Source organism: Sphaeramia orbicularis, unplaced genomic scaffold (genome assembly GCF_902148855.1).
Source record: "Sphaeramia orbicularis unplaced genomic scaffold, fSphaOr1.1, whole genome shotgun sequence".
Classification (NCBI taxonomy): domain Eukaryota; kingdom Metazoa; phylum Chordata; class Actinopteri; order Kurtiformes; family Apogonidae; genus Sphaeramia; species Sphaeramia orbicularis.
The window spans coordinates 51,888-67,989 of NW_021941592.1; the positions used below are offsets into that span (position 1 = coordinate 51,888).

A 16,102-nucleotide genomic window follows, 5' to 3' on the forward strand; every position below is an offset into this window, starting at 1 on the left:
CAGTTAACCCTCTGCTGTTAACATATACATATATACAGTTAACCCTCTGCTGTTAACATATACATATATACAGTTAATCCTCTGCTGTTAACATATACATATATACAGTTAACCCTCTGCTGTTAACATATACATATATACAGTTAACCTTCTGCTGTTAACATATACATACATACAGTTAACCCTCTGCTGTTAACATATACATATATACAGTTAACCCTCTGCTGTTAACATATACATATATACAGTTAATCCTCTGCTGTTAACATATACATATATACAGTTAACCCTCTGCTGTTAACATATACATATATACAGTTACCCTCTGCTGTTAACATATACATACATACAGTTAACCCTCTGCTGTTAACATATACATATATACAGTTAACCCTCTGCTGTTAACATATACATATATACAGTTAACCCTCTGCTGTTAACATATACATATATACAGTTAACCTTCTGCTGTTAACATATACATATATACAGTTAACCCTCTGCTGTTAACATATACTATATACAGTTAACCTTCTGCTGTTAACATATACATATATACAGTTAACCTTCTGCTGTTAACATATACATAATACAGTTAACCCTCTGCTGTTAACATATACATATATACAGTTAATCCTCTGCTGTTAACATATACATATTACAGTTAATCCTCTGCTGTTAACATATACATACTACAGTTAACCCTCTGCTGTTAACATATACATATATACAGTTAATCCCTGCTGTTAACATATACATATATACAGTTAACCCTCTGCTGTTAACATATACATACAACAGTTAACCCTCTGCTGTTAACATACTACATACAGTTAACCCTCTGCTGTTAACATATACATATATACAGTTAATCCTCTGCTGTTAACATATACATATATACAGTTAACCTCTGCTGTTAACATATACATACATACAGTTAACCCTCTGCTGTTAACATATACATATACAGTTAACCTCTGCTGTTAACATATACATATATACAGTTAACCCTGCTGTTAACATATACATACATACAGTTAACCTTCTGCTGTTAACATATACATATATACAGTTAACCCTCTGCTGTTAACATATACATATACAGTAACCTTCTGCTGTTAACATATACATACATACAGTTAACCCTCTGCTGTTAACATATACATACATACAGTTAACCCTCTGTTAACATATACTATATACAGTTAACCTCTGCTGTTAACATATACATAATCAGTTAACCTTCTGCTGTTAACATATACATATATACAGTTAACCCTCTGCTGTTAACTATAACATACAGTTAACCTCTGCTGTTAACATATACATATATACAGTTAACCCTCTGCTGTTAACATATACATACATACAGTTAACCTTCTGCTGTTAACATATACATATATACAGTTAACCTCTGCTGTTAACATATACATATATACAGTTAACCCTCTGCTGTTAACATATACATACATACAGTTAACCTTCTGCTGTTAACATATACATATATACAGTTAACCTTCTGCTGTTAACATATACATACATACAGTTAACCCTCTGCTGTTAACATATACATATATACAGTTAACCCTCTGCTGTTAACATATACATTACAGTTACCCTCTGCTGTTAACATATACATATACAGTTAACCTTCTGCTGTTAACATATACTATATACAGTTAACTTCTGCTGTTAACATATACATACATACAGTTAACCCTCTGCTGTTAACATATACATACATACAGTTAACCCTCTGCTGTTAACATATACATACATACAGTTAACCCTCTGCTGTTACATATACATGCATACAGTTAACCCTGCTGTTAACATATACATATATACAGTTAACCTTCTGCTGTTAACATATACTACATACAGTTAACCTTCTGCTGTTAACATATACAATATACAGTTAACCTTCTGCTGTTAACATATACATACATACAGTTAACCCTCTGCTGTTAACATATACATACATACAGTTAACCCTCTGCTGTTAACATATACATACATACAGTTAACCCTCTGCTGTTAACATATACATGCATACAGTTAACCCTCTGCTGTTAACATATCATAATACAGTTAACCCTCTGCTGTTAACATATACATACATACAGTTAACCCTCTGCTGTTAACATATACATACATACAGTTAACCCTCTGCTGTTAACATATACATACATACAGTTAACCCTCTGCTGTTAACATATACATACATACAGTTACCCTCTGCTGTTAACATATACATATATAGTTAACCCTCTGCTGTTAACATATACATACATACAGTTAACCTTCTGCTGTTAACATATACATATATACAGTTAACCCTCTGCTGTTAACATATACATATATACAGTTCTTGGTAAGATTTTAACTTCAAATCATATTTTACTGCATTCCTAATGCTCTTGTTGTCTACCTCAAGTTCAATATCCATTTTCTCATGGATTTGGTTGGTCCTTTAGGATTTTGGATTTGAGAGTTTTAATAAAGCTTTGGTCCCGTTTTTTTGTTGCTTCCTCCACTTCCAGACTTTCTGGTAATACTTTTGCTCATAGTCATTCTCTTTCTTTCCATTATAAACAGTCTTTATGGACACTCCAACTATTTCTGAAATCTCCTTTGGTGTGACGAGTGCATTCAGCAAATCACACACTCTTTGACGTTTGCTTTCCTGATTACTCATATGGGCAAAAGTTTGTGAAAAGGTATGGATAATAGTGTTAGGTATGATTATGACATCAGTATATGTTGGGTTCAAAACAACTGACGTAGTGTCTGCTGAGAAAAAACAACTAAATGTTCAGTGTACATTTTGCTTCCCCACCCTGTATTTATTTACTTCGTAATAGTAGTTTATGTTCTATTCCATTCTCTTTTCCATACCATTCTTGAATTCCACTGTATTTTGTTTGTTTTAGTTGAATAAAAAAACCCATAAAGACTAGGGCTGTGTATCAGCAAGAATCTGGTGATACGACACAAATCACAATACTAGGATTACAATATGATATATCATGATATATCATGATATATCATGATACTGTTAGAAAGGTAATTTTTTGTGTGTTTCTTTTTTAAATGATTATTTCCTTGAAGAATTGAATTACAGCAGAAATCTGCACAAATCCTAAACACATTTGTATTTGATCCCAACAGGATCTAATGTTCTATCACCAAATGTTCAAACTGTGTTCAAACTGAAATTGTGTTTTCCAGACATTCCAGTTTCAGATCCTGTTCAAATGTTCAGATTCTATTAGTTCAGAACTAACATCAGAACAGGATTTGAGTTCAATCCAACAAAGGAACAAGCATTACTGAATAAGAATGTTCAAATAAGAAAATAATAAATAAAATATAAGCAAAAAAAAAAGTGTTTCAGAGAATGCAAACTTCTGCCAAGCCCTCTGAACTGTGTGCATGTGTGGATCCACTCTGTCCTGTGTAAATCCAACAGTTTCCAGGTTGTTCCATACACAGAAACAGTTGAATCTGGTCCCAGTCATGTGTCTGTCCAATTAGATTCAATTCACATCAATATTAGTGAGTTCTAATTTTAAATGTGTGGGAAATGGGATTTCAGTGTTCAGTGTAAATGTCCCAGAGTCCACATTCCACAGTGGATGTGGACAATTTAGTTCCACATACAAGAGATTGTTCTAAGCTACAGGTGGATCCAACTGGAGGAGAATCGGAGTCGTTTTGGAATTTTGGATGATTTTGGAAAATGTCTCAATGATGACAGATGGAAAACTGTAGATGTTGTGACCTTGCTGTGACCCTTGAACTTTGTCCTACTGGGACCAAAATGGACTGGGTTGGTCCCAGGGCCTAGGCCTATCTGTGGGGAAGATCTGGGAAAGATGGGTGGAAGAGTTTTACACTGAAGATGAAACACACAAACAAGCAAAGTGATCACAGTACCTCCTGGTGGAGGGTAAAAAAATGAACTTCCACAGTATCTGCATTTGAATAAATATCTAAAAATATTGATACTGTTCTTTTTATTATCGATACAGTACTGGGAAATGAAAAATCACGATCTATTGCAAAACTGATATTTTCTAACACCTCTAGTCTGGTGTTTGAAGACTCTCATACACAGGTGCTAATGTTGGAGCATTGGCTGCACAGTCTGCTGCTGTTTTTCCAACACACACACACACACACACACACACACACACACACACACTCCACTTTAAGCTCTCTGCTATTAATACCTCATAAAAGCATGTTATCAAACTGCATACTTTCCATGAGCACCACCTCTTCATCCCTCCATTCTGCATCTTTCCTCCCAGACATGTCTGTCCTCCTTTTCTTTTCTTTTCTTTCCTCTCCTTCGTCTGTCAGCTGTCCTCTGTCTGATCTCCATCCATATTTTTACTGACATGTTTGTTTTCCACATCTTCCTTCAGAGGTCAGGTGATAATCTCAGCCTTGGTGTGTGGTGTTGTGTGTTGTGTGTGTGTGTGTGTGTGTGTGGTGTGTGTGTGTGTGTGTGTGTGTGTGTGTTAAACCAGGGGTTCATTGTCACATATTTTCCACTCAACAAAGGATTTTGTCTTAGTTTGAAATGCAACATGAAGCAGATTAATGCGTCAGTTTGCTCAACAGTGATGTCATTATTTTCCAGAGTCCTCTCTCTCTCTCCTCTCTCTCTCTCTCTCTCTCGTCTGCACACACTGTCCTTTCTCTTTCTGTCTGATTAGTCAGCATTGGTTAGTTTCTGTCAGAGGAAAAAAAAAACGACGCCCCACCCACTTCCAGACACGATGGCTTCAAGTGAATGAACGAATGAATGAGACCAAGAATATGAGAGGGATGGGATTGTGGGTAATGCGTCATCGGCTGGCCGGGGCTCATTTAAGCGGCTGCAGAACACAAGGAGAGAGAGAGAGAGAGAGTGAGCTGAGGAGAGGCTGATGACATTTCTTCTCTCCACCACCCAAATCTGTTGGAAAATTCCTCCAGTTTGCAGCTGCTGTGGAGCTAAGGCGCTAATGCTAATGCTAACACTCACCAAGCACAAGCAGAGGAAGAAGAAGCCGTGTGTTAAATATTGGATTTCTGTTGCATCCCATCATTGAAGTACAACCGGCTCACCTTCCAATCTGGGTTAGGGAGGCTAAAAAAAACACAAAACCAGGTGCCCTGAACGCAGCGTGGACTGATTTCCTCTGAAGACAAAAGAAGACCCACGTGAAAGGACCCCCACCCAACCCCACCCCCTCCAGGTGGACCAAGTCCAACCGTGTTTTCCTGTTTGGGGAGCGTCTGCTCGTTACTTCCTGCTCGTCTGTCACCCTGGGAAGGCAAAGCTACTCCAACCCCCCGTTCCTCTCCCCCCCTCCTCTTCATCTTCACCGCCGTCGTCATCATCGTCATCCTCCGCCGGCCCTTTTAAGCCGGCGTCCCGCTGCACCCTGACCTCCGGCTTTCAGGTGGAGGCGCTTCCTGCTCCCCGGCTCGTCCGTCATGCCATCAAGACCACCAAGTGTAACCGCTTCTGCCTGGTCGCACGGTGACCAGCCAGGAAGTGTTTCAAACCGTCCTTAGGCGCAGGTAAGATCCGCCCCTCAGCCCCAACAGCCTCCAGCTGCGTTTAGAGCAGGGGGGTCAAACATAAGGTCTGTGGGCCAGAAACTGGACCACCAGAGGGTTTAGTCCGGTAAAAATGACACTGAAGGTATTACAGTTAAGTCAAACGGGTTTTAGTTCAGGTTCCACATACACACCAATGTGATCTCAACTACACGTAAAAAAAACAAAAAAAAAAAAAAACAGTTTTATTCCGGCACCAGGAAGCACCAAAAAAAATACTGTAAAATAACGGAAATAACCATCTCATAAAAATACGGTCATTTTCCATAGCTAAATACAGTTTTTTGCCCTAACTTTACCTGAGATTTTGCATATTTTTTTTGACTTTTTAATGTTTAATACAGAATATTTACATGTATTAAAACAATCCAATTCCCTATAAATATATATATATAGATATATATATATATAAAAATAATTTTCAGTGAGACTCAGTTGTCCAATCCACTGATAAAAACTGTATTTGGACAGTTTATCAGTGCTTATACATGTTATACATTCACAAAAATGCATTTATTAACATTTTTGTTGTGAAACCTCCTGTAATTACACAAGATATTTGTCAATGAACAAACACAGTCTGGTTCAACTGACAGAACTAATACGTCTGGTTACCGTTAACTGTCAGTAATTTATCTGGTTTTATTATATATATATATATATATATATATATATATTTGTTTTTTTTTTTTTTTTTTTACAGTATTAACTTTAAATTAACAGTTTAATCTCATAAATAGAAAATAAATATTTGTGAAATTACGGTACATTTGCAAATGTATTTTAACTGTATTTTTCTGTGAAAAAACAAAGTCTTTTAAAAAATTGAAATTTTTTGGTTATTCACAGTTTTTTTCCTGTTATTTTACATTTGACATGTAAAATCAGTCTGTTTTTGTCATTTCATTGATATTTTCCTGTATCTTAAAAATACAGGAAAAATCTGTAAAATACACTGTAAAAATTGTGTTGAATTACAGATTTTTTTACAGTGTAGGAATGTAACGATATGAAAATTTCGTATCACGGTTATTGTGACCAAAATTATCACAGTTCTCATTATTATTGCGGGTATTATTAAATTGTGCTCAAAATGTTCAAAAAGTGCTGATACACAGACTGAAATATTTAACCAAGTTGTATTTAAAATAAAATAAATAAAATGTTCCTTCTGTGTCAGAAACATTCCAATATTAACCCTTAGTGGTCTGAGTCTTTTTTGTGTGTTTTTCAGTCCTTTTGATTTGGCCTTTATATACTATAGAAACAAATGTTACTATACCCATGTTTGGGATCTGTTTTTTCAGCACAACTTCATCTGTATCATCTGTCTATTATTTTTTCACTTTAACCTACTATAAAAACACAAAAGGACAGAAAACACACAAAAAATGTAAAATCCAATTTGAAAAATGTTTATAATTTATTGCATAAATAACACACAGATGCTTAACGAACCTTTTCACAGACTTTAAAAGTGAATATTGGTTCCAAATATTAGGTATAGAAAATTAAAATTGTCATAAATTCAAACTATACTCAAATATTTGACATTAAAGCAGATCTTTCCATAGGGTTTTTTCCCCTAAAAGTGCAGTAATCAAACACAGTTATCATTAGAATTAGAATTTAAACACTAATACTAACAGTCTGTGATTTTACTGCCGTTTATCGTTATACCGGTGATCGTTACATCGCAGTCGAGAATAATCGCAATAGGCAATGAATGTGATCATTCGTGTGTGGACGTGTTCAGGCAGATCCAGTTGGTCATTGATCATTTTTCTACAGATTTTTTTTTTTTTTATCCTGTCTGTAAAAGTATTGCAGCAGAATCCAAAGTGTTATGAAACAAAACCTCCGCCTGTGATGATGTGCAGTAATCTGGTGTCCAATCAGAGGTCAGGGTTGGTTTCCATGTGTTTGTGGGTGACAGTGAGCAGATGGAGGAGCTCCTAAGGCCGGTCTGAGTACACCCCCCCCCCCCCCCCCCCCTTTGACTTCCTGGTGGCTGAGTCACAGATCCACAGTGCTGCTGCAGTGCAGTCCAGTGGAAGCTCCACACTGAGCCTTCACTGCTGGATGATGCCAGAACTCACCAACCGCTATTTTTAACCCAACAGTCAATCTGTGCGCTGCCGTGTTAATCCTGTTTCAGAATGTGTGGGTTCTGTGTGTGGATGTGAATGTGCATGCATCTTATTTAGAACAGCAGGATGTGCAAAGAATGAAATTACAAGCATTAGAGTAAAAAGGTTTGTCTGGGAACCGTCACCTCGTCCACAATCCAAGACACTTACGGACCAAGGTTATTATTGTTAACGAAAACTAACGAGATGACCAAAACTAGAACTGAAAAACATTTTCATGAACTGAAGGAAATAAAAACTATAATTAATAGAAAAAAACATAACTACTGAAACTGTATTGTGTGCTTAAAAAACTAACTAAAACGGATATAAAAATTACAGATAAAATTCCCTTCATTTTTGTCTTTGTCATTGTTGGATTGGTACGAAATCGATTTATTTCACTCGAGCAATCTTAGCTGGTGACACCATACGACACTTCATGGTCGACCACTTCTCGTTAGTTGTCATTTAGAGTCGTCTTCTCATCCTAACAACATGGAACTAAAGTTGGGTGAAAACAGCAGAGTCCTGTACGGGAATGTATTTGAATATGACGATGAGAAAGATAAAAGATATGACAAAACTAAAACTAAGCATTTAGAAAAAACAAAAACTAATAAAAACTATCGAACCTGCTCTAAAAATGAATTAGAACGAATTGAATTAGAGAAAAAAATAGTCAAAAGTAAATAAAACTAAATTATAATGAAAAATCCAAAACTTTTCGAACCTTGGTAAGGACCAATAATATCTGCGTGTCTTGGAGTCGGGGTCATTTGAGGTGACGGTCATGTGATTTATTTCCTGTGGGTGTCTGTAGTGCAGATGAGCTTACCCCTTTAACCCCTGACCTGTCCAAATGTAGGACTGAGTTTAAATATTCAGACAAATTCAACCGTTTGCTCAATCAGAATAATTTGAACGTGTTGCTGGAACAGACCAGTGTCAGCTGTTCGTCTTTCACACAGGGGAAGCTCATTGTCGGCTTACATCCAAACAAACATAAACATAAACTCGTCCCTCATTCGTTCCTTTTCAGAAGTAGGCGTCTTTTCCAGGGGCTGGTCCAGCAGAGCTGGTCTGCTCAGACGGCCTTGGCCCAGTGGGTTGTGGGTGTAGGACTGGAGCCTTTGAACTCCAGACGCTCCTTTTACACCTGCACATATAGCTCCAACTGTTGCCACTAGTGATTTAACTACGTACAAAACGATATGAACCCTTTCGTGCGTAGTGGTCACTACAGTGGACAGCTGTCAAGGCTGTTCTCTTTTACAATATACTGTATTCAGGATTTTGTTTTAGTTCCATATCTGCCAACACAGTGGATGTTTATACATGGTCCCATACACTGACATTCAGACCATGAGTGTAACTTTGCGGCTCTAGATAAACTGTGTCTATTGTAACATATTTGGGTGTAAAAAAAAAAAAAAATTGCTAATTGTTATTACACTGTAATTAAGATAAAAGTTTTTGGGGGGGTTTTTGGGCATAGTATCTCCATGCAGGTATGTTAAAATGTGAGAAAATACCAGATTAGCAGCATTAAAACAGCATTAAAAATGATTTTATTACATGGTTTTCTCACAGCATATCAGTAAATACATGATTCTTTGTTTCTAAAATTAAACCCATGGTGTCCAGCTGAGAGGACATTTTTGTAACTCCATGAAAATTGGTTCATAAAAATCCATAGCATTTTTTTCGTGCCTAGAGAGGAATAAAAACACTCAGGAAAAAACAGTCTTGATGAAGGTTCTCATAATTCATGCATGAAAGGGTTCGTCTCCAACTAGAAATGATTAAATTATGGAAGTGAAACAAGAAAATGTTGAAATTATATTAAATGTAAACCAGTTCGTCCAGTGGTTGTGTTTTCTTTCAGGTCAGTAAATGAACAGTTCATTTGGTTTCTGTGATTTCACAGCAGAATGTGTGACGTATTAAACTGAACTGTGTCAGTGAAGGAGCAGATCTGAAAACAGCTGTCAATCAAACCACATTCACCCTTTGGACCCGTCCTCCGATCGGCACGCAGAAGCTCAGCGTCCGGCCCGGCTGAGCTCCGCCCACAGCTCCGTTCACCCCCAGAGACGCTGAGCGTCCGGGGGCGGGACAACAGGTGTCATGTGTCCAGTGCTGGTCCAGTCTGTAGTGGTTTTTCCAGCAGTTCCACTCAGTCCATTGAAGTGCATGGACGCTGAGCGTCTACGGACAAATGCACTGAGCAGAGATGGAATGAACAAACAGACACGGGAATGGAGGAGAAGTGAACAACATCCAGTCCACTGATCTGGGATCAAACTGATTCTGAACCAACTGGTCTGAGAGATGAACGTGTTCCAACACATTTGGAGTCAATGAAATGAAAACAACTGAACAGATTTGAGCATTTAATGGGAGTCATGTTAGGAGAAGAGGAGCTTCCACTGCAGTCTGACACAAACACCTGTGGAATAGACCTTGTTCTTTCCATAGACATCTGAGCATGCTCAGTACGCCCCACACCACTTGTGGGGGTGTGGGGTGTGTGTGTGTGTGTGGTTGGGTTGGGTTGGGGGGGGGGGGGGGGGGGCAGTGAGTGAGACCGACTCACTATAAAATAGACGAATTGGGCTTTTTTTTTTTTTCTTTTTTTTTTTAACACAGTTTTCCTTGTGTTTTTTTGTTTTGTTTTGTTTTTCCTGTTGTTTCCAGTGTTGTGGTGATTTTCCTTTATGTTTTTTACAGTTTCTTCTGAGTTTTAACTGTGGAACTGTGTATGGAGTTAAACAGGTGTCAAAAAGCAACTGAACTGATTTAGAAAAAAAAGACAAAACTAAGGCTGTGTTCACACCTACCACGTTTGGTCCGTTTAAAATTGGCCAGAGTTCGTTTCCCCAGAAAGTCCAGACTTTTTTTAGGTGTGAATACAAACATGTGAACTCTGATTCGAACCAAACAAGCGGACCCAGACCACCTCTTCTAGGTGGTCTGGGTCCGCTTCCAAACAGACTGGGCCGGTTCACTTCTGGTGTGAACAGAACCGACCTCGAACCGAACCAAACCAAGGGATCTTGAGCCTTTTTGTGCCTGATGAGCCACCGTAGCCTCTGGAAGTAGCCGAGGTTTACGTGTTCAGAGCGAACAGCAGACATGAGCTGTGGACAGACGTGGACCAATGAGGACACTGAATGTGTCACTGACGTCTGGTCAGATGATCATATTATGAAACTGGCTCCGACTGAGCTTTTCTTGACTGTTAACATTATTTGTGTAAATCTGTGTCTGTAAAAATACAATTTATATTCTGAAAATGCTAACTGTATGTAGGAGCACCACGTCTATGTTCATCAACACCGGCCGCCTCTGGTTCACCCCGCCCCCGACTTTTCTGTCCAATGCCAGCGCAGTTCGTTACATGCGTGCTTCTGTTCACACATTTTGGTCCACTAGCAAAAAGTGGAATGAGAATGCGATCTGACCCAAATGAAAAAAATAAAGTCTGCATTTGATCCGAATCAAATAAGTGGACCAAAGGACCTTTTCAGGTGTGAATACAGCCTAAGGCTACTGGGACCAAATTACAATACTTGTTAATTTTTTTTAACCTTCATTTTAGTGTATTGTTTTAGCATATGTTTTCATGTTATTTGTTTTGTGAACATTTTATTAATTTTGTTCTTTTATTTGCATATTTTAGTTTATTTTTTTGCATTTTTAAAAAAATTTTTCTTTAATTTTTTCTGTTTAAGTCTTATTTTGTTCACGTCACTTACTATTTGTTGGTTATTATTAATATTTGTTCATTTGATTGATCACTTTGCTGTTTTTGTTCGTTTTGTTGCTTATTTTATTCTTTTTGTACATCATGGAACTGGTTTTATGGGAGTTAAACAGGTGTCAAAAAGCTCTGAACTGATTTAGAAAAGACCAAACTAAAACTATGGGGACCAAATTCAAATCCTTGTTACTTTTTTCTTTTAAACCTTCATTTTAGTATATTTTTGGTGTATTTTTTCATGTTATTTATTACTTTGTAAATATTTTACTCATTTTTGTTCATTTATTTGCATATTTTGGTTATTTTTCTGCATTTTGGGTTTTTTTTTTTTTTTTTTCTTCAATTTTGTTCAGTTGGTGTCTTATTTTGTTCATGTTACTTATTTTTCTGTTGGTTTATTATTATTATTCATTTCAAATCCTTGTTGTTCAGTGTGTTCAGTTCACAGTTGATGTTCAACATCCTAAATCTCTTATTAATGTCATTGGTGAGTGCCTTATTTAGTCCAAACTTGTCAAACTTCAGTTCTTCTCTTTGTCTTTTTATGTTTTTGACCCTAAAACACAGTAAAACAAAACCACTGAAAAAAGGAACATAGGCACAAACTGACAGCAGCTTTAATGAACCTGAAACAGATGCAGATTCACAACCTTTACCTGGAATCAGGGGTTAAAGGGTTTAAAATAAGCCCCCTTTAAGGGTTAAAGGGTTAACCCTTTAACCCTTTAAGGGTCATATATTAACCCTTTAACCCTTTAAGGTTCACCTTAACCCTTTAGAGACAAAAACACACTGGACTTCATGACCTTGGCTGTAATTTCCAAGATGACACACACACAAACTGACAGATGTGCTTTAATGTGGACACCTGAGACAGGTCTGAAATGGATGAACTTCAGTGTGTGTGTGTGTGTGTGTGTGTGTGGTGGTGTGTGTGTGTGTGTGTGTGTGTGTGAATAAACACACACTCTGCCCGGTTGTTGAAGCTCCGCTCAGTGTTGTGAGTGAGTGGGTCAGTGTATACACAACATGATTGAGCTGTTGTGGGTCTGAGCACAGAGCAGGTTTCCCACATAATGAGCATGTCTGTGAACGCAGCACACAGATGCCTCCCACACACAGTTAACTGCTGTTTTCTCTGGGTTTGAACTGCTGTGACGCACACAGCTTTAGAGAAAACCTGAACGAGTGTCATCAGTAGGTTGGGTAAAAAAATCACTTTAATCGACCTTAGATCGATTTTGTTTTAATTTTGTGTAATTGATTAATAGTAGATGAGATCGATTTTTCAGAGCAGGACCAGGGGTAGGCAGAAGCGTGACCGGGTCTGTCCTCTGAACTCCTGGTCTTGCTCGTGAACAGCTCTGGCGTGGAAAAGACACAGAGGAAGTGTGTGGAAAACCACCTGAGCTGGAGCTCCTCCCTGTCCTCAACTGGAACCCACAGTGTGAAGGAACTGTCCACCTGGAGGTTCTCTGAGGAGAGTCGTGGAAGCCGGTCGTTCTTGGAATAATAACTTGGATCCAGACTATCACCTATGGCTGAGTATGGAGTTAGCACAACCCCACCCCCGCTCCAGTCACAGAGCACACACCCTCCATGAGTAGAAGCCTCCAGCCATAAACAGAATAAAGATGATGAAGAAGTCGAGCCGCTGTAGAAACATGGACATGTTTGTGTCCCGTTCATTGTTTCAGAGCAGATTCAGCTCCTTCTGCTCAAATGTCAGATTTATTTCCTTTCTAATATCAATATTGATCGCAGTATTGACGTGTTCATGACTGCGGTGTCAAATAATCAGGTTACAACTCAAAATTGTACTTTGTTATCACTAAATTAATCTGAATCAATCAATTAATACTGAATCAAATTGATATTGGATCAAATCGAATTGTGATTAATTGATTCAGAACCTTATGAATTGAATTGAATCAATTCTGGAATTGGCCATGATACCCAGGACTAATCATCAAAGAACCATTTAATGAAGATAAAGAAAAGTTCTCAGCACTCTGCATCTACATTAACCCTTTAAAGTTCACATATTAAAGGTTTAATTATCTTCTGTATCAGTAACTGTTCTTTTCTAATGGAGGCCGTCTCTTGTCCTCTGGTGTAGGCGTTCACACTCACACCCCCCCTCTTCAGGCTGTCATTAGCCCAGACCGAGGACAGATGTAGCGTCTGCCAACAGAGGCTATTTTTAGACCTTTTATTCATGTTGGCTTTCTATGGCTCATATTTTTAGAAAAAGAACACCAACTTTCTTCTGGCCAAATGTTTGTGTAATATTGTGTCTAATGCACTTATTGCACACATTTCCATGATTGTTGGTGGGAGTAGGGGGTGGGGTTGGGGGGGTAGCGTAGCAGCGGTCGGACATTGTGGCTTTCCTCTTCCTCTAACTCCATACTCAGCCGTAGGTGATAGTATGGATCCAAGTTATTATTCCAAGAACGACCGGCTTCCATGACTCGCTGGGCGTCCAGTTCCTCCACACTGTGGGTTTGAGTTTGAGGACAGGAGGAGCTCCAGCTCAGGGGGTTTCCACACACTTCCTCCACATCTTTTCCATGCCAGAGCCGTTGCGAGCGAGATCAAAACGCCCCGTCTTCCTCAGGTGTTCACAAGCCTGTGCTTCTGTGTACTCTGGGTCCTGCTCTGAAAGATCGATCTCATCCACTATGAATCAATTACACAACATTAAAACAAAATCGATCTAAGATCGATTAAATAGATTTTTTTCCCCAGCCCTAGTCTCTCGTACATCTGTTCCTGTACACATGGATGTTAGTGATAAGCTGCAGTGCTGTAAACATTTGAAATCAGATCCTTAAAAGTGTTTGAATGTCACCTGTAAAACCGTCCAAACCCTGGCTGTGTCCCCGGTCCTCACTCATCCCCTTTCCCGCTGTCCCCCAGACCAGTTTCGAGGCCTTGTTCCGCTCCTTCGACCCGGCGGTCCAAGTTCCAGTACTTCAAGTCTTTCCGTCGGGTCCGGATCAGCTTCAGCGACGCGCTGCGGCCGCCGAAGCCCGACTGCGACTGCACAAGAGCAACTTCAACGGCAAAGAGATGAGGCTGTACTTCGCCCAGGTAAGGTCTGCGGACCTGTGGACTCGGGTCCCAGTGGGGGGGGGTGGACCGGGGGGGGGCGGTCTGGGTGGTAGACTCAGCCCATCTTTGTCTGTCTGTGTGTCCTCCAGTCCGTCCACATAGGGAGTCCTCGACTGGAACCTCCCAACCGGAGAAACAGTTCCTGATCTCCCCCCCGGCGTCCCCCCCGGTGGGCTGGGAACAGTCTCAGGACGCCACGCCGGTCATCAACTACGACCTGCTGTGTGCCATCTCCAAACTGGGACCAGGTGATCACACAGGACATACAGAAAAGTCAGATTAAAAACCCGGTTCTTAGAAAATCTGACGGTTATTGTTTGTGTTGTTTTCAGGGGACAAGTATGAGCTCCACACAGCCACGCCCACCACCCCCGCGTGGTCGTGCACGTGTGCGAGGACGAGCGCGGCGACAGCTCAGCCCCGGACGACAGCGACCAAGATGAGAAGCCCCCGCCCCCCCGCGGCCCAAGATCATCCAGGACGCGGCGTCCTGACTACACGCCCGGCGTCAAGCAGTGAGCGACGGTGAGGGGGGCGTGGCCAACGCCGTACGGCTACAACATTTCATCCTGACGTGATTGGTCAAGAGCTGAACATGCTGTCAGAGCTTTGAGGAAGGGGTGGGGACTTTGAAACGGCGCCCGAGGGCTCTGCGACGTCCCGTAGACGAGCATTTCATAAGACGGAGAGAGAGAGAAACCTAGTGTCGAAGGCTGCATTCATGTCCCATGGGAAAGACATGACATACGAGCTTCTTTGGGTCAATTCATGCTCAGTTCAGCTTGAGTCATCTGAGGTTTGGAACGTTCAGTGGATGTCGACGATCATGTGTTCGAATGTTTGATCATCCAGCGTTCGGAGGCTTTTCATGTGTGTCTTTTTTCTGTGTAAAACAAAAACGCATCCTGAACCCGATGAGACTGAAACACATCATGTGTGTTATGCTGCCTTCAGGTGCTATGGGAATGTGGTAAACGCTAGTTATGAACACTCCCTATGTCGCAGTTTCCACTGGAGAAGTGGGAAAAAATGTTGATAAAAATGACCTTTGACCTTTTCAACATGGCGGATTCACCACGAATGATAAACGATGCTTTTCTTAACGACCTGCTGCCGTTAGCCACGATTTCACACATTTAGAACAAACACAGAAGAATGAACGCATCCAAAACTGTTTTACCCAAGTAACAGGTCATGATAAAATGTGTTTCTGACATTTTCTTTATTTTGCTACGACACAAGTGTCAACATGCGTCCCGGGGGCCAAATCCGTCCCCCCAAAGGGTCCAGTCCGGCCCTGTAGGATGAATTTGTGAAATGCAAAAACAGATATTAAGATATGAACAATCCTTTTAGTTCAGGTTCCACATGCAGACCAGTTCAATCTCCAGTGGACAGGACCAGGAAATACTATCAGAATAATCTATAAATACTCACAACTCCACATTTTTCTCTTTGTAAATATAAATCA

The 16,102-nt window shown here is 39.7% G+C and overlaps 1 pseudogene; it reads left to right on the plus strand.

Annotated features, from left to right (window-relative positions):
- LOC115416335 (calcipressin-1-like) overlaps positions 1–15,620 on the plus strand; it is a 28,286-nt pseudogene extending 12,666 nt beyond the window's left edge.
- Positions 15,621–16,102: the final 482 nt, after the last annotated feature.